General features: G+C 40.3%; 1 protein-coding gene across 5 annotated transcripts in view; it reads left to right on the top strand.

Annotated features, from left to right (window-relative positions):
- The window catches only part of tenm2b (teneurin transmembrane protein 2b), a 1,820,998-nt gene that overhangs the window by 1,188,860 nt on the left and 606,838 nt on the right, over positions 1 to 25,300 (top strand). The gene's annotated exons all lie outside the window — the stretch shown is intronic.

Genomic DNA, 25,300 nt, shown 5'->3' with positions numbered 1-25,300 from the left:
CTGCACTACAGTGTGCTTCGAGCAGCTGCCACTGCGGACGTCTTTGGTGAGTCTTCAAGACGATTTTCATCAAAGGATAAGATTTTGCATTGCGTGTCAGCTTGTGTGACACTTCTTTTGATTGTTCAGAAATGCATTTTGTTTTCTGTCCCAGACGTCCAAGTTTAACATTTAAATTGAATCGTGAAGGTGTCAGGACTACAAAGCTCAAAGACCTGCAAGTTCTGAAATTGTTGTAATCACTCTTTGGCGTGTGGACCTCAGAATTTCATGAACCCCAGTTAAAGACGTTTTCTAGATTTCTCATTTAACTAGTAATGAGCTACAGATAAACTAGTGAAGCTGAATGTACGGCGAAAAATAGGACTTCACTCTGCAAATAAAAAAACGGTTTCGTGACCAGCAACACTGGGGCCATTGACGTGGAAGGAAACGTGCTTAGTCAGCATCTGGATGTATTTCGTGTGCTAATTCCTATGTGTCTGCTTGTTTCTAATTAAAACAAAATCTCTAGACCTACTCCTTGTAAATGTGACATTTTGTTCAGACGTGTGTTGTGTTGTTTTTCTGGTAGTATGATGCCTGCTTTACCAATTATGATGACAGCCTTGATGATCACAGTCCTAAAGATGCCTTATAGACAGAAATGATACTTGGCACATTCCTCCACATTCTCGACTTCATCTGTCATAATCAAGGAGCAAGAAACGGTTCTCTTATGATCAATACAGGTGTTTGGCCACATGGGATAACAGAGTGTAAGTCCATGCTTTAATAGAGTACATAAAACAGATGTTTTAAAAAAAGATTTTACAATATCATTTAGTTTAAAACAGCCCACAATAAATTGTGATTGCTAATGTAACGTTTAACTCAGGTAATGTAAAAATGGCATCAATTGACATCCTATTGTTAGTTGTTGGTTCTGTTGGGTCTTACAGCTAATTGTGGTTCACATTTCTTAATGATAATAATTTTGAAAATTGTAACCGATGGAGAGTTAAAATCTCATTTTAAATCCACCTACACACACACAAACAGCTGAGGTCACTGTGACTTTGTGGCCACATGAATGACTCTGCTGCCATTTCATTAACATGGTGTTTTATTGTGGAAGGGTTTTTGAGTGACTGTCTTCTTACTTTCAGACTCTTCATCATAATGACATGAACAAAGTGTCCCAAATCCCCACTATAACCCTTGTACAGTATGTACATGTGCTTTCTCCATTTTTTTATTTTTAATAAATTTGCAAAAATCTCAAGTTAACGTTTTTCACGTTGTCATTATGGGGTGTTGTGTGTAGAATTCTGAAGAAAAAAATGAATTTAGTCCATTTTGGAATAAGGCTGTAACATAACAAAATGTGGAAAAAGCGATGCGCTGGGAATACTTTACAGATGCACTGTATGTCTGCATTCACCAGTCTGTCACCTACAATCTGCAACTCCACTTATGGCCACCATCAGAATTGACCACTACTACAGCTAAATACTTCCCATTTCTCTTAAATCTGTGACCCCAGGTTAACATTCTTCTTTTCTTGTCATCCTGGTGTGTGTTCAGACCATTGTGTGTATTCTGTTTATTTATTCAGCTTGATAAAATGATTAAAGGCAAATTTTTGCTGGGGATACAATTAAGAATTAAGTAGATAGGACTGGTGAGCTTCGTTGGACTGAGTGACTTGTTCTCTTCTGGATTATTCTAATATTTGAAAGTTCTATCTATTGTGCCAGACGACCAGGGATCTTGCCCCACCGGGACACCTGGAAGAAGGATGAACCAGGAGAGGGGCACTATCTTTCCCTGGGCGCAAGAGAGCAACCCCCCTGGGCGGTATCGGGGAACACCGGAGCTCATGCCTTTTGGGCTCCATGGTCACCGCCAGGGGGAGCAGAACAACCTAACGAGCCAGTTTGGGGTGTGATGCAGCCACACCCGGAAGTGCAGCCTAATTGGGCTAATTACCACCTGAAGCACTTCAGGGTGGGCTATAAGAGGAGCCTGCAGCTACCACTCAAGGAGCCGGAGTCGGGTGGAGAAAGACAGAGCTTGCAAGAGGGGAGTTGAGGCGGCCGAAGAGAGAAAAGGACTGAGTAGTTGTGTGTGAGTTAGGGGAACTGGACTGTAAATATTGTAAATAAACCATGTGTGTTGTGGACATCGGGCGTCGTGTCTGTCTGTGGCCGGGCTATCTTAGATAGATAGATAGATAGATAGATAGATAGATAGATAGATAGATAGATAGATAGATAGATAGATAGATAGATAGATAGATAGATACTTTATTAATCCCAATGGGAAATTCACAACTTTGACACTATGTATCCATTATAGTGTTATTTCATGTCCATATATCTCAAATAGTGTCATCATTATTATATCTTATTTTTATGGCACCGTAATCAATGGCAACTTACAACATTTGAGATGCAATTATATTATATTTATTTTGTTTTACCAAATGGAGCAAAGGCAGGTGAAGTGACTCGCACAAAGTCACAAAGAAGTATAATTTGAACCCACAGCATTCACCATTAACCCACACTGACTACCATTTGATATCTATCTATCTATCTATCTATCTATCTATCTATCTATCTATCTATCTATCTATCTATCTATCTATCTATCTATCTATTATATAGTGCCTTTCATATCTATCTATCTATCTATCTATCTATCTATCTATCTATCTATCTATCTATCTATCTATCTATCTATCTATCTATCTATTATATAGTGCCTTTCATATCTATCTATCTATCTATCTATCTATTATATAGTGCCTTTCATATCTATCTATCTATCTATCTATCTATCTATCTATCTATTATATAGTGCCTTTCATATCTATCTATCTATCTATCTATCTATCTATCTATCTATCTATCTATCTATCTATCTATCTATTATATAGTGCCTTTCATATCTATCTATCTATCTATCTATCTATCTATCTATCTATCTATCTATCTATCTATCTATCTATCTATTATATAGTGCCTTTCATATCTATCTATCTATCTATCTATCTATCTATCTATCTATCTATCTATCTATCTATCTATTATATAGTGCCTTTCATATCTATCTATCTATCTATCTATCTATCTATCTATCTATTATATAGTGCCTTTCATATCTATCTATCTATCTATCTATTATATAGTGCCTTTCATATCTATCTATCTATCTATCTATCTATCTATCTATCTATCTATCTATCTATCTATCTATCTATCTATTATATAGTGCCTTTCATATCTATCTATCTATCTATCTATCTATCTATCTATCTATCTATCTATCTATCTATTATATAGTGCCTTCATATCTATCTATCTATCTATCTATCTATCAATCTATCTATCTATCTATCTATCTATTATATAGTGCCTTTCATATCTATCTATCTATCTATCTATCTATCTATCTATCTATCTATCTATCTATCTATCTATTATATAGTGCCTTTCATATCTATCTATCTATCTATCTATCTATCTATCTATCTATCTATCTATTATATAGTGCCTTTCATATCTATCTATCTATCTATCTATCTATCTATCTATCTATCTATCTATCTATCTATCTATCTATTATATAGTGCCTTTCATATCTATCTATCTATCTATCTATCTATCTATCTATCTATCTATCTATCTATCTATCTATCTATTATATAGTGCCTTTCATATCTATCTATCTATCTATCTATCTATCTATCTATCTATCTATCTATCTATTATATAGTGCCTTTCATATCTATCTATCTATCTATCTATCTATCTATCTATCTATCTATCTATCTATCTATCTATCTATCTATCTATCTATCTATTATATAGTGCCTTTCATATCTATCTATCTATCTATCTATCTATCTATCTATCTATCTATCTATCTATCTATCTATCTATCTATTATATAGTGCCTTTCATATCTATCTATCTATCTATCTATCTATCTATCTATCTATCTATCTATCTATCTATCTATCTATCTATCTATCTATCTATCTATCTATTATATAGTGCCTTTCATATCTATCTATCTATCTATCTATCTATCTATCTATCTATCTATCTATCTATCTATCTATCTATCTATCTATCTATCTATCTATCTATCTATCTATCTATCTGTTGTTGTGGAAATTTTTTTTTCCGTTTTGTCAGAAGTCAGACTTGGAGATCAGATGAGAATGCAGAACAATTCTTTATTTGCAGATAGATAAGCACAAATGTCTCAGTCCATGGAGTGAGCACTTAATAATAACAATTCACTTGTTTTTATGCTTTTCCGCTACCATTACCTTATGTAATACATCCTGTCATCTGACACTTAATATGCAGAATATTATCATCTTAACCAATCCACTACAGCCACCAATAACTTGGTTTACATTTCGATTCCTCCATTATTCTAAACATGGCTTCATTAATAGGAATGTATTACAGTTTCCCATTGTCTTATCACCGCTTCTCAATAGGGGTGTGTGGACTTTCTCACTAGTTTGTCCTCACTTTTTAAAGGGGTGTTTATTACTCATTTACTTCATTTTAACCTTAATAACTACTTTGGTGGCTCCTCCAAGATAAGACAAAAGTCTCACATGCTCAAGATTTAGGCCACATTTAGTTAACCGCTTAGTTACCTTCAGTCCTTTTCTGTATGTTTTAATTAATTAATTATCACAACTTCATATAAGTATATACTTATAATAGTTTGTAAAGATGAAATATTAACTAAAATATCTATCTATCTATCTGATCATGCCTACTGTACTAAAATCTATCTATCTATCTATCTATCTATCTATCTATCTATCTATCTATCTATCTATCTATCTATCTATCTATCTATCTATCTATCTATCTATCTATCAAACCAAGCAGGAAAGATGGTTTACACTTTTATTCATGCATAACAGATTAACATTCTCTAATTTAAGATTCATAACATGCCCAAAACAGAAGCAAAGTAACGAGTGTGATAAAATCATGCCGTATACAACATTGATGGATAGCAGCACCTGTTTTTAAGAGTCTAAGTAGCCAATGTGCCTAGATTGCTAGGTGGCTCGTCATAGTGGTCTGATCGGTCTCTGATCCGGCGTGGTCTATGAATGTCTTTACTAGAGTAATAGTGAACCTTCTCTATAGGCTTCTGAATTTATTCTGTTCTTATGTTTCCTTGATGCACCTCTTTGGCTAATGGGACATTGTAGTGTAAAGGCCAACTCCTCTGTAATGTTCAGGCTTCATGCCCTTTGATGAATCCTGTTTAGGTACAACTTATGCCCTTGAAACTTCTACCAACTCAGCTTTTCACTTTAGCCCCTGGACTTTGTCATACTTGTTGTTTTTTGTCCTTGCATGTTTATAGCTTGCATGTAGAAATCCCTAGTTCTTATCCTGGATCTGATCAGGTGTTATCTGATGTCATAAGAACGACATCAAAAAAAGTTTGGGGCATCCACCCATATAATATGCCCTGGCTGCAAAATGTTACATTTTTGTGAGATGTTCACAAGTTAGAGTCCAAAACAGACCTGATGGTATGGAGGCAAGATGGTGACTTTAAAGGCCGGTACCAGAAGTGACGTCATCAATGCGGGATTACCTGTGGATGGTCTGCAGAGGATTGAGAGAGAGAGAGTTAGTGTAGCTCACTACCCCCTGGTCTAGTGTGGTACTACTATTATTCAGGCCCTCTAGCTGCCTCCCAGTCGTACGTGTGTGACACTGTGTAGCACAAAATGAAGTTAAAGATGATAAAAGTTATGAAGATTAGATATGACAGTTGGCAAGTATGTCAGCTTAAATGTCTTGGGAGCAAAATTACAGAAGACCTTTTTTTGTGAAAAAGTTAAATTTAGAATCGCAGTGGCCAAAGATGCATGAAAGTCCTGCTCACCAGCGAAATGAATTGCAAAAGCACTAATGTGAAGTGAGACTTGAAAACGAAGGAAAGCAGATATTAAACATTTGGAAGCATGTGAGATTGGATAAAAATTGAGACAATAAGCAAACACTTCGTGTTGTGAGTACTGAGAAAAGTAGGAGAAGAAAGGACATTGATTAGAAGAATTTGAATAAGATGGCTGGGACAATTACTCAGGGCTACTAAGGCATATCACTGAAGTGAGATCATAAGAACATGAGAAATTTAACAAAGAAGGGGAGTCCATTTGTTTGCTCATGTGTTCAGCTAATAGCTAAGCTGCCCCAATATCCCAATCAGGTACTTCTTAAAGGGTATCAAGATCTCTGCTTCAGCTCCATGTCTTGTTAGCTTCTTTCAGATTCCCACAACTCCTGCACAAAGAAGTGCTTGCTGGCTTCATTCCTAAATGTACTTCCTTCTAATTTCCGCTGGTGTCCTCGAGTATGCAATTTCCCATGAGTTGAAAGAATTCAACTGGCTGTACTTAATCAAAGTTATTGTGGATTTTAAATACCTGGATTGGGTCCCCATGCTATCTCCTCTTCTCAGACAAGGTAGGTTTAATTCTCTGAGTCTGTCACAGTAGGACATGTCATTAAGTCCTGGGATACACTTGGTTGCTCTCCTGTGCACAGCTTCAAGTGCTGCTCTGTCTTTCATGTAATGTGGTGACCAGAACTGCACACAACACTCCAGATGTGCTCTTACAGTTTTTATGATATGGCCTAACATTTTATTTGCCTTTTCAAAAGCTTCCACACATTGTTTCAATGAGGAGAACATTGTGTCAACTTAAACATCCAGAACATCTTCCTGTAGGTCAGTGTCTTCCATCTTGCATTTATCACTGACGTTCCTTTTTGCTCACGTATAGCACTTTACACTTTTCTACATTACACTGCATTTTCCAAGTTTTCGCCCAGTTTTGAAAGTTGTCCAGGTCTATTTGAATTGTTCTTGGTGCCTTCTCTGTATCTTCCATTGCTCCTATTTTAGTATTGTCTACAACTTTCACAAGTTTACTAACTATACCGAACTCTGTCATTATTTTAAATCAGAAAATGTAATGGTTCAGGGACAGACCCCTGAGGGAAACAGCGAGGTCAGCTGCAATCTCGGTTCTTTTCATTTTTCCATTCTGTTGTGGTGAGTAAAACACAAGACATTAGACAGACAAGCTGCTCTTCTGTTTGTAAGGTCCAAAACACCTACGTTTTTGCTCCTGCGTTATATGTATTATACTTCCAGATGAGTATTCATTGGTTGTCAGCTCTTATGCACACACAGCTGGCTGCTGTAACTAGTGATGAAATCAAACAGGGCGAGTCGCGGACTAGTTGACGTGAGTCGCTGGGCATGTCACGTTACATGACCGGCTTTATGGAAGTGCGCCACCGACTGACTCTGACTCGATTATGTGAATGATGATAGCTGGAGAAGTCGTCAAACGTGACATGGCCTTAAACCCAATATGTGAAGCAAGAAACAAAATCAGGACACACGAATTGCTTTTGCTGCCTCTTCTGTGTCTGCCATGCCTCCAGTATTGGTATCATCTGCAAATTTCACGTTTGCCAAGTATACCGAAATCTATGTGATTACTATAAAATCAGAAAAAGTAACAAACCAAAAATAGACCCCTGAGGGACTCCACTGATGACCTCACTCCATTCTCCTCTTATCTATTCTCCTTGTCCCTTGCTGACTAAACAAACATGAGGTCCAGTTTTGTAGGCTATCAGAAAAAGTCGCATGGAAGACAAAGGCAATTGCTGGACAATGAAAAATATATTTATATACATTCCAGAGTGAGCAAAGGAAGGTTCACAATAGGAAAAATTGGAGTTGGCACTTCCTGACAAGGAATTGCCTACAGCACAGAAAATAAACGAAGGAATGAATGGCAGAGCTGGGCCATGCACTGGTAGGATGTCCTGACTGGACACTGCACATGAATCACACAGATGTATGAACATCCTCCTTACTAGACAGACAGACAGATAGATAGATAGATACTTTATTAATCCCAAGGGGAAATTCACATACTCCAGCAGCAGCATACTGATAAAGAACAATATTAAATTAAAGAGTGATAACAATGCAGGTATACAGACAGACAATAACTTTGAATAATGTTAACATTTACCCCCCGGGTGGAATTGAAGAGTCACATAGTGTTGGGAAAGAACGACCTCCTCAGTCTGTCAATGGAGCAGGACGGTGACAGCAGTCTGTCGCTGAAGCTGCTCCTCTGTCTGGAGATGATCCTGTTCAGTGGATGCAGTGGATTCTCCATGATTGACAGGAGTCTGCTCAGCGCCCGTCGCTCTGCCACAGATATCAAACTGTCCAGCTCCGTGCCTACAATAGAGCCTGCCTTCCTCACCAGTTTGTCCAGGTGTGAGACGTCCCTCTTCTTTATGCTGCCTCCCCAGCACACCACCGCATAGAAGAGGGCGCTCACCACAACTGTCTGATAGAACATCTGCAGCATCTTATTGCAGATGTTGAAGGACGCCAGCCTTCTAAGGAAGTATAGTCGGCTCTTACACAGAGCATTAGTATTTGCAGTCCAGTCCAGTTTATCATCCAGCTGCAGTCCCAGGTATTTATAGGTCTGCACCATCTGCACACAGTCACCTCTGATGATCACGGGGTCCATGACGGGCCTGGTCCTCCTAAAATCCACCACCAGCTCCTTGGTTTTGCTGGTGTTCAGTTGTAGGTGGTTTGAGTCGCACCATTTAACAAAGTCCTTGATGAGGTTCCTATACTCCTCCTCCTGCCCACTCCTGATGTAGCCCACGATAGCAGTGTCGTCAGCGAACTTTTGCACGTGGCAGGACTCTGAGTTGTATTGGAAGTCCAATGTATATAGGCTGAACAGGACCGGAGAAAGTACAGTCCCCTGCAGCGCTCCTGTGCTGCTGACCACAATGTCAGACCTGCAGTTCCCAAGACGCACATACTGAGGTCTGTTTGTAAGATAGTCCACGATCCATGCCACCAGGTATGAATCTAATCCCATCTCTATCAGCTTGTCCCTAAGGAGCAGAGGTTGGATTGTGTTGAAGGCGCTAGAGAAGTCTAGAAACATAATTCTTACAGCACCACTGCCTCTGTCCAAGTGGGAGAGGGATCGGTGTAGCATGTAGATGATGGCATCCTCCGCTCCCACCTTCTCCATGGTATGTCAGTGGATACATCTAGGAAACTTTGATGAGCCTTATTAGTTTATACCTTGTAGCGGTGCTACTGGGGATTGATTATTGGTCATCTTCTGAGGGTGCAGGGGCTGTTGGGTACAAGGAGGCCAGCGCGACAGTGATACCAAAAAAGGAGAGAAGTATTTTGTGTTTCGTGTCTGATGTTTCCTGTCTGTCTACCTTCCGTTCTGATAACTTGTGGACTCTTGCTTTGTCTTGAATCGTCTCTTGTTTTGGGCTATGGTCTGTTTGGTGTCTTCCTGCATGTGAGGACTGTCCAAGGATTTGTTGTCATCCTGTGAAGAAAGGAGCGCTCCTCTCCCATTCATCCGTCTTCATTTTCATCAGGAAATACTGGTAGAACTATCTTTACATTCCCATTCAACGTGCTGATCTCTGGACTATCTGACTCCATCATTGCATTTCATCAGTTGCCGTTTTCTATGGATTTTGTAGTGAGTTTTTATTGTGGTGGTTTGTTTGTGTTTATTTTACATCGCCATAAAGGGGACTGGGGTGGGATTATTTAATGTGTAAGTTATATTTCGTATTAGTTGTTAATACATTCTTTAATTGTTTTATTATCTGTTGTTTTTTTGTCTCTGCTTGTGAGTGTGTGCGGGTCGGGCCAAGGCTGGGTGCGTCCCTGGAATCTCCACCAAAAAAATAAATAAATCACCGTCTCTTTGACAGTGTGAATCTTAGCGGCACCGGACCGCTACAACCTGGCAGTACTGGCTCCAAACATTATGGCTGTCCAACCTACTGACTGGAAGAAAAGGAAAGCACACATTAAGATGGCAGCAGCACCATTTTACCCAAACCCTCATCTGTCATTTGACGACACCTCTCTTTAGGGGGAATGCTGCCAATATTTAAAATCCAATATAAATGAACATGAAGTAGGAAGAAAAACAAGCAAGCAAATAACTTATCTCATTTGCAGCAGAACATCTCTTGGGTTTAATTAGAGATCAATAGCATAACAAATGAAACCTTGGTAAAATTGTGTGAATATTCTAGAAGTCATCTCCAAATACACAAATCGTGCAGCCTTACAGAAACACTGTTTCCTGTGAATCCCCTGGTGAGCGGCAGGACAATGTGGCAGCACGACAATCTCATGCCTTTATCTACTCGTCAGCCCAGCAGAGCCCTTTTTATGAATCGGTGCTTAGCATCGTGCGCCATAAAATGGCCATCGCATCTGCAGGACCAGATCCCAGTACATTTTGTGTATGAATTAGGAGGCATTAGAAGTGAAGGCAGACCTCTACACAAGGCCACGTACAAATGCAACGAGTCACAATAAGAAGGCAGGGAAAAATCAAAATATATTTTGGTGGTGGCACAAAAGACGCCATTGTGTTGCTGAAATTTAAGTAGCCTCAGGGAGAACGATAGGCAGAAAGCGGAGCATGGTACTGAAAAAAATCAAGATCAAGTTAAAACATATTTTCACATGTACACGCTGCAATGATGTTCTTACTTATTTCCACAAGCAAAAATGCATTTAAAAGTGTCTGAAACATGTTTAAATATGTTTGTTGTTTGCTGTTTTTAAGTGTCTTATTGCTGTACCATTTTGTTTCTCATGGGTGCCACCATTTTGGATTTCAGTTGTGTACAATTGCTAGTCACGCTGTTATAAAGAACAGCTGGAGGTCAAGACCCTTTGATGTCAGTGATTACTCCACATAGTTTCTACTCTGAAGAGGAGACCGCAGCTGGTATTTCAAGGTGATACTCTTTTCTTTAAGGAATGGCTTTCTTACTGCCACTTGCCCTGTCACACCTGCAGCACAAAGTCTCCTCTTCGCAGCAGAAACCAACATTTGCGTTTTTCTACCTGCACTCTTAAACTCCCCTGTGAATTTCCCCTTGGGATTAATAAAGTATCTATCTATCTATCTATCTATCTATCTATCTATCTATCTATCTATCTATCTATCTATCTATCTATCTATCTATCTATCTATCTATCTATCTATCTATCTATCTATCTATCTATCTATTGTGAAAGACACCAGGAACACAGACAGAGGCGGATTGAGAATTTCCAAAAGCACACACTTTTTATTTAGTTCTTCCTGCACACAGCACAGTGCACCAAACATCCCAAACTCAAAGTCCTTTCTTTTCCTTCTCTTTTCCTTTGCCGCCTCCACTCCTCTCCCACAAGCTCTGCCCTCTGCCACCCGACTCTGGCTCTTTGAATGGAGTGAGGCAGCCCCTTTTATAATGCACCCGGATGTGCTCCAGGTGCACCCTGACGATTTTCCTGCAGCAATTCCTGGTGTGGTGGAACTGCTGCAGTCCAAGGCTCTGGGATTGTCCAAGCGCCCCCTGGCGGTGGCCACAGTCCCCAACAGGATTGAACTTCCAAGCTCCAATCCCATGGCCCTGATGCAAACCAGGGAGACTGCCCTCTCATGTCCCGGGGAAGGTATTTCCTCTTTCCCGGTCCTTCCGGTCTCCAGGCGTCCTGGTGGGTCAAGGTCCCCAGTCGCGTGTCTATCTATCTATCTATCTATCTATCTATCTATCTATCTATCTATCTATCTATCTATCTATCTATCTATCTATCTATCTATCTATCTATCTATCACCTTTCCTATCTATCTATCTGTCTGTCTGTCTATCTATCATATAGTACCTTTTCTATCTATCTATCTATCTATCTATCTATCTATCTATCTATCTATCTATCTATCTATCTATCTATCTATCTATCTATCTATCTATCTATCACCTTTCCTATCTATCTATCTGTCTGTCTGTCTATCTATCATATAGTACCTTTTCTATCTATCTATCTATCTATCTATCTATCTATCTATCTATCTATCTATCTATCTATCTATCTATCTATCTATCTATCTATCTATCTATCTATCTATCTATCACCTTTCCTATCTATCTATCTGTCTGTCTGTCTATCTATCATATAGTACCTTTTCTATCTATCTATCTATCTATCTATCTATCTATCTATCTATCTATCTATCTATCTATCTATCTATCTATCTATCTATCTATCTATCTATCTATCACCTTTCCTATCTATCTATCTATCTGTCTGTCTGTCTATCTATCATATAGTACCTTTTCTATCTATCTATCTATCTATCTATCTATCTATCTATCTATCTATCTATCTATCTATCTATCTATCTATCTATCTAAAAAAAATCCCAAGGAAAATATCTCTTATGTGAAATCCAGTTTTTATCTCTTTTTATCTCTAAAAAGAAAATCATCTGATTTGGCAACACTGCATCCTAACACGATTGCCAATGAAATTTGTTTTTTATAAACATATATTCAATTGAGTTCTTATGACAACCAAACAAATTACTGTATGTCAGTTGTACCAGAAATAGATACGTTGAGCCTACAAACATGTTAATTTTCAGTTGAATCAATTTAAAACAACTGTGTAAGGACACATTTTCCTAAATATCGCTTTTTTTTAATCTTAAAAACATCTTCATTTTGGGTAAAGTCATTCTATAATAATTGGGTAATGGGTAATATACCCTAAAAATGATTTCTGTAAATGGTGCTCTTAACTAAAGCAATTAAATCAATTCATATTATTTGTTTGTAAATTGTACTTTTTATTTTATTGATTTTATTGTAATCATTCCATACAAATAGATCAATTTTTACAAAAAAAATAGGATTGAAAACAAATCCACCCCCACCCCTTTAAATTGTACTTCGTAATGTGAATCCCAAGCAATTGGAGTCAGTTCTACTAGAGATGGACATGCGTATACATTTTAGGTAAAGTGAATTTAAGTTTGCTGAACAATGGCAACATGTCTTTTGATTTCTTAATCCAGACCGGGTCGTAAGGGGGTGCTGAAGCCTATCCCAGCTAGCGTAGGGTGCAAGGCAGGAGCAAACCCTGGAGAGGGCACCAGTCCATCAGAGGGCGAACACAAATACCAAACACCCACAAGGACCAATTTAGCATCACCAATTCACCGGACATGTAAGTCTCTGGACAGTGGGAGGAAACCAAAACACCCGATGAAAACCCACACAGACACAGGGCTATGAGCTGGCATCTCCTTACTGTGAGGCAGCAGCGCTACCACTGCACCACCGTACTCCACAAAATATGTTTTGGACTGTGAACCCGTCAGTGGCCATTCCAGCTGAAGTGCTACGAGTTATTGATGTGTGCTGGAGGACTGGATATTAGAAGAAAGTGCTGGTAGAAGGAAGGAATGAAAATCTGTTCAAAAACTGTTTCAGGGCATTTGCTTTGTCCACATATCCTGATCAGATATTACAACACCCCACTAGATGGAACTTGCAAAGCAGCAGCTGAAGTCCATCTGTTATATTGAAAGGCACACTTTTTATAAAGACAAATCAAAATAACCCTCAGTTAAAATTTAATCACTTCAAAGAGGCCGGGGCTCCATGGCAAGTGCACACATTAGCCTTGTCAGAGCGCCGTCGCATTAGCGGCTCCCCTCCAGAGCCTTTCACTCCACTTCGCTAATATAAAATATTCATTTCCCCCTCTGCTATTTTGGAGACACAGTGAGTTCCAGTGCCTTTCAGCCTCCGAGATGAGTCACCCTTACATTGGGTGCTGCTCTGGATGGGCTTTTGTTCCTGAGGGGATGAACTTCGAGAAGTTTTGACTCCTGATTTGAGCCGAGTCTCATTTGCATTTAAAGGATTTTTGGATGAAGTGAAGCATTTGAATTGTCTCTTCTTCACTATGATTGTCATCTTCTTATCCGCTTGCATCAGACTGAGACGGCGAGCAACCTCAAACTGCTCCTTTAATGTCCTAAGGCACGGAAATCTTGTCCGGCTCTTCTGTATCATTTTAATATATCACTTGGAATTGCATTTTCCAACTGTTTGGGGCTCCACCATTTGAGAAAGCGAATTTAAATTTAATTAAAACGTGAAAACTCATTTTTAAAATGTATCTCATACAGCCCACTTTTTGAGACATTCTGATCCGCATCCTGCTTTTTTCATTCCTACAGATACTTTCGTTTCTGTCATTTCTTCTGCGTAGTTTATCTGGTGACTATAAACAAACTGCAGAAGATGACGGAGGGCTAAACACAGGAAGTTAGCAAAGCACATTAATTTTCGTTAACTGCATGATTTAACGTTCCTGCACCGATACTGAATTGGATCCTGTCAGAAAATTGGGTTAGGTTCTGGCAGACCCAACTCACTTTACACTTTTGCTACACATTTCTCTAAACACATTATTTTATGTATGCATTTGGCACTTAGGAGCCTTCAGCAAAACACTTTCTTTAGAATTACGCCTCTCTGCTGTTGTTGAAATTTAATAAGTTTATCTGAAGAAAATAGCATAGAACACTGAGAACATCCATCCATGCATTTTCCAACCCACTGAATCCGAACCCAGGGTCACGGGGGTCTGCTGGAGCCAATCCCAGGGCACAAGGCAGGAACCAATCCCAGGCAGGGTGCCAACCCACCGCAGGACACACACAAACACACCCACACACCAAGCACACAGTAGGGCCAATTTAGAATTGCCAATCCACCTAACCAGCATGTCTTTGGACTGTGGGAGGAAACCCACACAGGCACGGGGAGAACATGCAAAATCCACGCAGGGAGGGCCCGGGAAGCGAACCCAGGTCTCCCAACTACGAGGCAGCAGCGCTACCCACTGCGCCACCATGCCGCCACACTGAGAACATGTGGAATATTATCAGAACGTGGAGACTTGCTAACACCGAAGACCCCGTGAGAATGAAGTCATTAAACTGCTTTGACGAAGCAAACTGTTAGGTACCCCTGCGGCCAAAAGTGGAATTGGGAAGGGAACCATTCCAGCTCATGTGGGACGAGTGGGCAGGACTCACAGGATCGGGTGCAAGTAGCAGGAGCACTGCAGGGTTGTTGGCAGGTTCTGAATAAAATCCCATTCCAAGAACCGCTCAGAACCCCCATAGAGAAGAAGGTAGCCCAATAACGTGACTTATACAGACGTGGTCCCTCTCAGAGAGACTTGAGGGAGATTGGAGACACACCATTAAAGAATTGTCCCCCTCAGAGATTTGATAGAATGGGGACATATCAGGCTGGCATAAGGGTACGTTGCGCCTCTCAACAGGGTTGGCTGCAAGCGCACAAAAGGAGATATCCAAAAGAGAATCCCCCTTTAAGGTCCGTATGGTCAGATCAGTAACTGAAATGAACGAAGGGGGGGGGGGTTTGGTACCCCCCCATTAAGATCTGCGCCTTTGCGATCGCATATAGAAATGACGAGAAGAGGGAAAGGTGGCTGTCCACTTGGAGATCGGCTCCCTTGCTTTGCCACATGAATTGATGTTTTGAAAGATAAAAAGAAAAACAGTGGACCTGACAACACTGAGAAGCAGGAACAGGAGTGTGGGCTGGGGGGGTTTGCTTGGATGGGACAGACGGATATGAAGTTGGGTGAACACATCAGCCCCTTGAGGTTCAGGAACGACCAACGGAAATCTTTTACTTCCTCTTGTAGTCATGTTCAATCGTTTTCTTGCCACTCTGCCAGATGCCACAAGCAACCACAGCAGGGCAGATTTGAGGACCTTACTGAGACATCCAACTGGTGGCAGCAACAGGCGGTGTTGTACAAAAGGCATGGAGTTAATCAGTGTGAGCATATGACCTGCACTTACTGGGAATTCCTCGTTCGTGGTGAACAATTGCAAGCCACCATTACGAATGGCGTTCAAAGGCTGCCTGGTAGACACACGTTGATCCATTTAGTGTAGTGTGCATGGAGACCTGGACATCTAAGGGCATCACCGGCCTGTTACTGCTCAGTTCTCAGGTGTCACTTCTGCATGATAGGTTGCTCAGATGTTTTTTTCTTCTTCACATGGTTGGAAATAAGCACGAGTTGATTGTGGGTGGGGCGGCACGGTGGCGCAGTGGGTAGCACTGCTGCCTCGCAGTTGGGAGACCTGGGGACCTGGGTTCGCTTCCCAGGTCCTCCCTGCGTGGAGTTTGCATGTTCTCCCTGTGTCTGCGTGGGTTTCCTCCGGTTACTCCAGTTTCCTCCCACAGTCCAAAGACATGCAGGTTAGGTGGATTGGCGATTCTAAATTGGCCCTAGTGTGTGCTTGGTGTGTTTGTGTGTGTGTCCTGCGGTGGGTTGGCACCCTGCCCGGGATTGGTTCCTGCCTTGTGCCCTGTGTTGGCTGGGATTGGCTCCAGCAGACCCCCGTGACCCTGTGTTCAGATTCAGCGGGTTGGATAATGGATGGATGGATTATTGTGGGTGTCATGAAATGGGTTACACTTTTATAGAAGCAGACAAGCGAACCTGTGGGAGTGGAATCCATGGAATGCTCTCTCCGGGTTGGGAACACATTACTGCCTCAAGTGGAGGAGTTCAAGTATCTTGGGGTCTTGTTCACGAGTGAGGGAAGAATGGAGCGGGGAGGTCGACAGACGGGGGATCGGTGCGGCATCCGCAGTAATGCGGGCTCTGCAACGGTCCGTCGTGGTGAAGGTGAGGAGCCAAAAGGCGAGGCTGTCGATTTACCAGTCGATCTACGTTCCTACCCTCACCTATCGCCACGAGCTTTCGGTAGTGACCCAAAGAGCAAGATCACAGATACAAGCGGCCGAAATGAGTTTTCTCCGCAGGGTGGGTGGACTTTCCCTTAGAGATAGGGTGAGGAGTTTATTTAACCGGGAAAGACTCGGAGTAGAGTCGCTGCTCCTCCGCATTGAGAGGAGTCAGTTGAGGTGGTTCCATGACGCCTCCCTGGGGGGTGTTCCTGGCATGTCCCACTGGGAGAAGGCCACAGGGCAGACCCAGGACATGCTGGAGTGGATTATATCTCCCTGCTGGCCTGGGAACGCCTCGGGGTCCTCCTGGAGGAGGTGGCCAGGGAGAGGGAGGTCTGGGCTCCACTGCTTAGGCTGCTGCCCCCGCGACCTGACCTCAGATAAGCGGTGGATAATGGATGGATGGATGGGTCATGCTGAAGAGCTCAGTGACTGTAAACGTGGCACTGTCATAGGATGCCATCTTTGCAATAAGTCAGTATGTGAAAGGTCTGCTCTCCAAGTTCCATAAGTGCTATTATTGTAAAGTGGAAGTGTCAAGGAGCAACAATAGTGCAGCCACAAAGTGGTAGACCATGCAAACTCACACAGTGGTTCAGCCGAGTAATGAAGGGAATAAGGAAATGGAATCCATGGGAATGGAATCAGTGGATAGCAAGGATTTACTCTACAAATAATGGTAAGCATTGCCACCCAGTGGCAAAAATGCTGCCTGTTCAAACCCCACTACTTTTGACCCTGAGGAAACAGTTTAACCTGCTGTGAGTGAGGGCACACATTATAGAAATATGGATCCTTGAAGTGTCTTGTGATATTCAGCATAGAAGTGGGATATGCAGTACCTTCAAAAGAAAAAAAAAACAAGGAAAAATCTACACCTTATCAGGCATCTATTATCATGGGCAGCATAAAGCCTCAGGCGAATAAAAATGAGCTCCTGGCGATCATCAGGCACCATGGGGAATTCAAACATTGCAGCCTCATGTGTTTTATGGAAACTTGGCTGAGAGTCGAAACTCCCAGTGGCACTGGATCAATTTCACATTGAGCACCAGAGAGCAGCACCAGAGAAACCGGCAAAAAAGAAACGGCGATGGCTTGTTGTTTTGTGAGCCCAATGATGCAATCCTGCACACCATTATTACAGCACAGTTAGGAGATCTGAACACAGAGCTGCTTACCATCAGTCTGTAAGTACATCACCTGCCAAGGGAGTTTTCACACGTCATCGTTCAGGTGGGGCACATTCTGCCCTCAGGTGAGCTTGGGGTCACCCAGGAGACAGAATTCTCGGTCAGCAGTCGAAAACTTGACACACGACAGCCAAATAGCTTCATGGTGATTTAGGAAGATTGTAATTACGGCTCCATCTCCACCATGCTCACCAGTTTCTCAAGAATTTTTCCAGAGCTCATAAAGAGAAAATAGTAATTAGCGAATTGATCTGTTTATCTGTTCTGCTTATAAAGTGCCTTTCATATCTGTCCATTATACAGTATTTCCCTTATCGATCTGTCATTTAGTGCTTTCCATATCTATAATGAGTGCCTTTCATATCATATCAATCAATCAGTCTATCAAATCGAATCTTTGATATCTATCCATCTCTCTGGAAAATAAAGCCTTTCCTATCTATCCTTCTTCTATTACATAGTGATTACTGTATATTGTGTCTTTCCTGTCTAACAATCTAATAGTGCTTTTCATATCTATTATTAGTGCCTTATATAGTATACAGTATGTAACTATTATAGAGTGCCTTTCCTATCTATCTATCTATCTATCTATCTATCTATCTATCTATCTATCTATCTATCTATTATATAGTGCCTTTCATATCTATCTATCTATCTATCTATCTATCTATCTATCTATCTATCTATCTATCTATCTATCTATCTATCTATCTATCTATCTATCTATTATATAGTGCCTTTCATATCTATCTATCTATCTATCTATCTATCTATCTATCTATCTATCTATCTATCTATCTATCTATCTATCTATCTATCTATTATATAGTGCCTTTCATATCTATCTATCTATCTATCTATCTATCTATCTATCTATCTATCTATCTATCTATCTATCTATCTATTATATAGTGCCTTTCATATCTATCTATCTATCTATCTATCTATCTATCTATCTATCTATCTATTATATAGTGCCTTTCATATCTATCTATCTATCTATCTATCTATCTATCTATCTATCTATCTATCTATCTATTATATATTTCCTTTCATATATCTATCTATCTATCTATCTATCTATCTATCTATCTATCTATCTATCTATCTATCATATAGTGCCCTTCACATCTATCTATCTATCTATCTATCTATCTATCTATCTATCTATCTATCTATCTATCTATCTATCTATCTATCTATCGTGCCTTTCTTATCTATCTATCTATCTATCTATCTATCTATCTATCTATCTATCTATTATATAGTGCCTTTCATATCTATCTATCTATCTATCTATCTATCTATCTATCTATCTATCTATCTATCTATCTATCTATCTATCTATCTATCTATCATATAGTGCCCTTCACATACATCTATCTATCTATCTATCTATCTATCTATCTATCTATCTATCTATCTATCTATCTATCTATCTATCTATCTATCTATCGTGCCTTTCTCTATCTATCTATCTATCTATCTATCTATCTATCTATCTATCTATCTATCTATCTATCTATCTATCTATCTATCTATCTATCTATCTACAGTGCATCCGGAAAGTATTCACAGCGCATCACTTTTTCCACATTTTGTTATGTTACAGCCTTATTCCAAAATGGATTAAATTCATTTTTTTCCTCAGAATTCTACACACAACACCCCATAATGACAACGTGAAAAAAGTTTATTTGAGATTTTTGGAAATTTATTAAAAATAAAAAAATTGAGAAAGCACATGTACGTAAGTATTCACAGCCTTTGCCATGAAGCTCAAAATTGAGCTCAGGTGCATCCTGTGTCCCCTGATCATCCTTGAGATGTTTCTGCAGCTTCATTGGAGTCCACCTGTGGTAAATTCAGTTGACTGGACATGATTTGGAAAGGCACACACCTGTCTATAGAAGGTCCCACAGTTGACAGTTCATGTCAGAGCACAAACCAAGCATGAAGTCAAAGGAATTGTCTGTAGACCTCCGAGACAGGATTGTCTCGAGGCACAAATCTGGGGAAGGTTACAGAAAAATTTCTGCTGCCAATGAACACAGTGGCCTCCATCATTCGTAAGTGGAAGAAGTTCAAAACCACCAGGACTCTTCCTAGAACTGGCCGGCTATCTAAACTGAGAGATCGGGGGAGAAGGGCCCTAGTCAGGGAGGTGACCAAGAACCCGATGGTCACTCTGTCAGAGCTCCAGGGTCCTCTGTGGAGACAGGAGAACCTTCCAGAAGGACAACCATCTCTGCAGCAATCCACCAATCAGGCCTGTATGGTAGAGTGGCCAGATGGAAGTCACTCCTTAGTAAAAGGCACATGGCAGCCCGCCTGGAGTTTGCCAAAAGGCACCTGAAGGACTCTCAGACCATGAGAAAGAAAATTCTCTGGTCTGATGAGACAAAGATTGAACTCTTTGGTGTGAATGCCAGGCGTCACGTTTGGAGCAAACCTGGCACCATCCCTACAGTGAAGCATGGTGGTGGCAGCATCATGCTGTGGGAATGTTTTTCAGCGGCAGGAACTGGAAGACTAGTCAGGATAAAGGGAAAGATGACTGCAGCAATGTACAGAGACATCCTGGATGAAAACCTGCTCCAGAGCGCTCTTGACCTCAGACTGGGGCGACGGTTCATCTTTCAGCAGGACAACGACCCTAAGCACACAGCCAAGATATCAAAGGAGTGGCTTCAGGACAACTCTGTGAATGTCCTTGAGTGGCCCAGCCAGAGCCCAGACTTGAATCTGATTGAACATCTCTGGAGAGATCTTAAAATGGCTGTGCACCGACGCTTCCCATCCAACCTGATGGAGCTTGAGAGGTGCTGCAAAGAGGAATGGGCGAAACTGGCCAAGGATAGGTGTGCCAAGCTTGTGGCATCATATTCAAAAAGACTCGAGGCTGTAATTGCTGCCAAAGGTGCATCGACAAAGTATTGAGCAAAGGCTGTGAATACTTATGGACATGGGATTTCTCAGTTTTTTTATTTTTAATAAATTTGCAAAAACCTCAAGTAAACTTTTTTCACGTTGTCATTATGGGGTGTTGTGTGTAGAATTCTGAGGAAAAAAAATGAATTTAATCCATTTTGGAATAAGGCTGGGCGGCACGGTGGCGCAGTGGGTAGCGCTGCTGCCTCGCAGTTGGGTGATCTGGGGACCTGGGTTCGCTTCCCGGGTCCTCCCTGCGTGGAGTTTGCATGTTCTCCCAGTGTCTGCGTGGGTTTCCTCCGGGCGCTCCGGTTTCCTCCCACAGTCCAAAGACATGCAGGTTAGGTGGATTGGCGATTCTAAATTGGCCCTAGTGTGTGCTTGGTGTGTAGGTGTGTTTGTGTGTGTCCTGCGGTGGGTTGGCACCCTGCCCAGGATTGGTTCCTGCCTTGTGTCCTGTGTTGGCTGGGATTGGCTCCAGCAGACCCCCGTGACCCTGTGTTCGGATTCAGCGGGTTGGAAAATGGATGGATGGATGGAATAAGGCTGTAACATAACAAAATGTGGAAAAAGTGATGCGCTGGGAATACTTTCTGGATGCACTCTATCTATCTATCTATCTATCTATCTATCTATCTATCTATCTATCTATCTATCTATCTATCTATCTATCTATCTATCGTGCCTTTCATATATATTGATAATTTGATCCATCTGTTATATTGTGCCTTTAGTGTTGAACTATCTATTATGTAGTATTTTTTTTTTTAATTACACCACATTTTTTTAAATTGTGGAAATGACACCGCTATTCAGCTAAAGTCATGTGGAAAAGATTCCTAAGCGGGATTTCTGTTTCCCCCTCGAGCTACTCGTCCATGCTTTGGGATCTGTGGAGCTCTTTGGGATGAAATACGAACTGGGGGTGTGCGTCTTTTTTTTTTTTTTTTTTAATACGACACCAAAACTCATAAAGAAAAAACATAAAGAAAAAAAAAACATTGAGCTTCATAAAATATTCTCTTCGTTACGCATCTCTTTACATTATGTGTGCTATGGTGCCGTCCGCCAGTCCAGTCTTCTCTGCAATTTAGAAAAGCGGCTTGTTTTTATTTCACGCTAAGATGGTTTGTTCCTTATTTTCTAATTACACAATTTCATTTCTTGCTCTCTCTTTCTTTCTTTCCTTTTTTTTTCTTTTTCTTTTTTAAGCGGCGCGAGTTCTGCTAAAACCAGCACTTCTATTACCTCCCTCCCGTCTGGGGGCCGCTCAGATTACATTTAGATTGTATCTTTTATCATTCCAAATTGACATTTATGCTTTTACTTCTATTGTTTCCCTAGGTTCTCACAGCTAGCATCGGACAATTTGTTTTAATTTATGTCATTTCTCTTATCTCCCCCAACACTGAGCCGCGGTAATCTCGCAATGGCGCTCGCCCACGAAACAAGTTGTTGGAGGCGGTCGTGCGCGCTTTCATTCTGCTCGCAGTTGCCTGTGAGCCGTAATTGTTTTTAAGTCCATTTGTTGCCGTCTGTCAAAGGCAACGCCATTATGTTAAAGTTCTAATTGGGAGTTAAGGCCGCAGAGTCAATTCTCATGGGTAATTTACCGAAAATGGAAGGGTGTGTTCTGTCGGGTGAGGGTGGAGTGTGGGGTTAACAAATAAAGTCAGCCGAGCCCCTGGCCGCATGTGGTGGGGAGAGTAAAAGGAAAGACCACACCAACAGACATCTGGGCAGCAGCAGCCATAACGCCCGGTCACAACCTGGCAGGGGTGCCAGTGGACATCTGCCCATTCGTGTAGGCTATACACCAGATTAAATGCATTTCTGGAGTTGGGTAGCAGTAAACACTAGAGTGTCACAATTCCGATGTCACAATTGTCTGTTTTGATAATGATACTGAGTTTTATTATATGTGTTACACCAAATTTCTCACACATCCTTATTAGGAATAATGCAAACACGTTATCTGCTATGAAAGGGGGCGCTAGGGAGCGCTGTACACCATCTTGTTTGTCCTGTCACTCTATAGCAGAAGCAGAAGGAGCACAGCTCTACAATACAAAGTGTTTGTGGGGGGTTTGTGTTTGTATACGCCACAAAACGCCCGATCATCTACATTCTCCTTCCACCTCACGGAGATGGACAGAAAATATCCAGAGCGTCCTGCTGAACGTCCACACCAGCCATCAGATGCAATCCCCTCAGCCTGTTCTGGGTTTGCCAGCAAAATTCCTCAGAGGGCATCCTCCCTACATGCCTGGACCAGCGCACCCGGCTCCTCTCAGCTGTTTGTCTCTGAACTCCTCCCATATTGTTGAGCTACACCCCCCTCAGGAAGAGCGAGTCCAGCAGCCCTGTGGAGGAGCCTTATTTAGGTTGGTTGATACTTGTGATGTCGTTATTACTGGCGCCACTCTGAGGTTCGCTCAACTCAGGATCAACCAAAAAGCAATGAGTGTAATGTAGGGAAACAGCCTAGACGTTTATATGTCGATATGCTCAGTCTGGTCAAAGCAATGGAGAGCTGCGTGATAGAAGGACATACTATAGAAGAGAACATTCTAGCAGTCACTCTAACCACAGAAATTCAGAGGCAGCACAGGTCCTGACTGCATAGCAAGCATCAGACCACTGGGACCACAGAAAATGTATCCAAAGAAACACAGGACACCCAGGACCAAAATCTAACCTGGGCACTCGTTGTACCACCATGACAAGTATCTATCTATCTATCTATCTATCTATCTATCTATCTATCTATCTATCTATCTATCTATCTATCTATCTATCTATCTATCTATCTATTATATAGTGCCTTTCACATCTATCTATCTATCTATAATATAGTGCCTTTCAAATCCATCTATCTATCTATCTATCTATCTATCTATCTATCTATCTATCTATCTATCTATTATATAGTGCCTTTCACATCTATCTATCTATCTATAATATAGTGCCTTTCAAATCCATCTATCTATCTATCTATCTATCTATCTATCTATTATATAGTGCCTTTCATATCTATCTATCTATAATATAGTGCCTTTTATATCTATCTATCTATCTATCTATCTATCTGTCTATCTATTATATAGTGCCTTTCACATCTATCTATCTATCTATCTATAATATAGTGCCTTTCAAATCCATCTATCTATCTATCTATCTATCTATCTATCTATCTATCTATCTATCTATCTATTATATAGTGCCTTTCACATCTATCTATCTATCTATCTATCTATCTATCTATCTATCTATAATATAGTGCCTTTCAAATCCATCTATCTATCTATCTATCTATCTATCTATCTATCTATCTATCTATCTATAGTGCCTTTCACATCTATCTATCTATCTATAATATAGTGCCTTTCAAATCCATCTATCTATCTATCTATCTATCTATCTATCTATCTATCTATCTATCTATCTATCTATTATATAGTGCCTTTCATATCTATCTATCTATAATATAGTGCCTTTTATATCTATCTATCTATCTATCTATCTATCTATCTATCTATCTATCTATCTATCTATCTATCTATCTATTATATAGTGCCTTTTATATCTATCTATCTATCTATCTATCTATCTATCTATCTATCTATCTATCTATCTATCTATCTATTATATAGTGCCTTTTATATCTATCTATCTATCTATCTATCTATCTATCTATCTATCTATCTATCTATCTATCTATCTATCTATCTATCTATCTATTATATAGTGCCTTTCATATCTATCTATCTATCTATCTATCTATCTATCTATCTATCTATCTATCTATCTATTATATAGTGCCTTTCAAATCTATCTATCTATCTATCTATCTATCTATCTATCTATCTATCTATCTATCTATCTATCTATCTATCTATCTATCTATAGTGCCTTTCACATCTATCTATCTATCTATAATATAGTGCCTTTCAAATCCATCTATCTATCTATCTATCTATCTATCTATCTATCTATCTATCTATCTATCTATCTATCTATCTATCTATCTATTATATAGTGCCTTTCATATCTATCTATCTATAATATAGTGCCTTTTATATCTATCTATCTATCTATCTATCTATCTATCTATCTATCTATCTATCTATCTATCTATCTATCTATCTATTATATAGTGCCTTTCAAATCTATCTATCTATCTATCTATCTATCTATCTATCTATCTATCTATCTATCTATCTATCTATCTATCTATCTATCTATCTATCTATCTATATCTGTCCGCCTGTCTGTCTTTGTGTCTGTCCATCTTGCCCGTATCTCTGTCTGCCTTCCTCTTTCCTGCTCTGGATTAAAGCCACTGAAGCTGCATGTGGACACTTGTTCTCCAGACTGATAGGACAATGGCGCTCATCTGCAAATCGCTTGCCTCTAACCTGC

The sequence above is a fragment of the Erpetoichthys calabaricus genome, chromosome 11 (assembly GCF_900747795.2).
Source record: "Erpetoichthys calabaricus chromosome 11, fErpCal1.3, whole genome shotgun sequence".
Classification (NCBI taxonomy): domain Eukaryota; kingdom Metazoa; phylum Chordata; class Cladistia; order Polypteriformes; family Polypteridae; genus Erpetoichthys; species Erpetoichthys calabaricus.
This window is presented reverse-complemented; position numbering and strand designations above follow the sequence as displayed.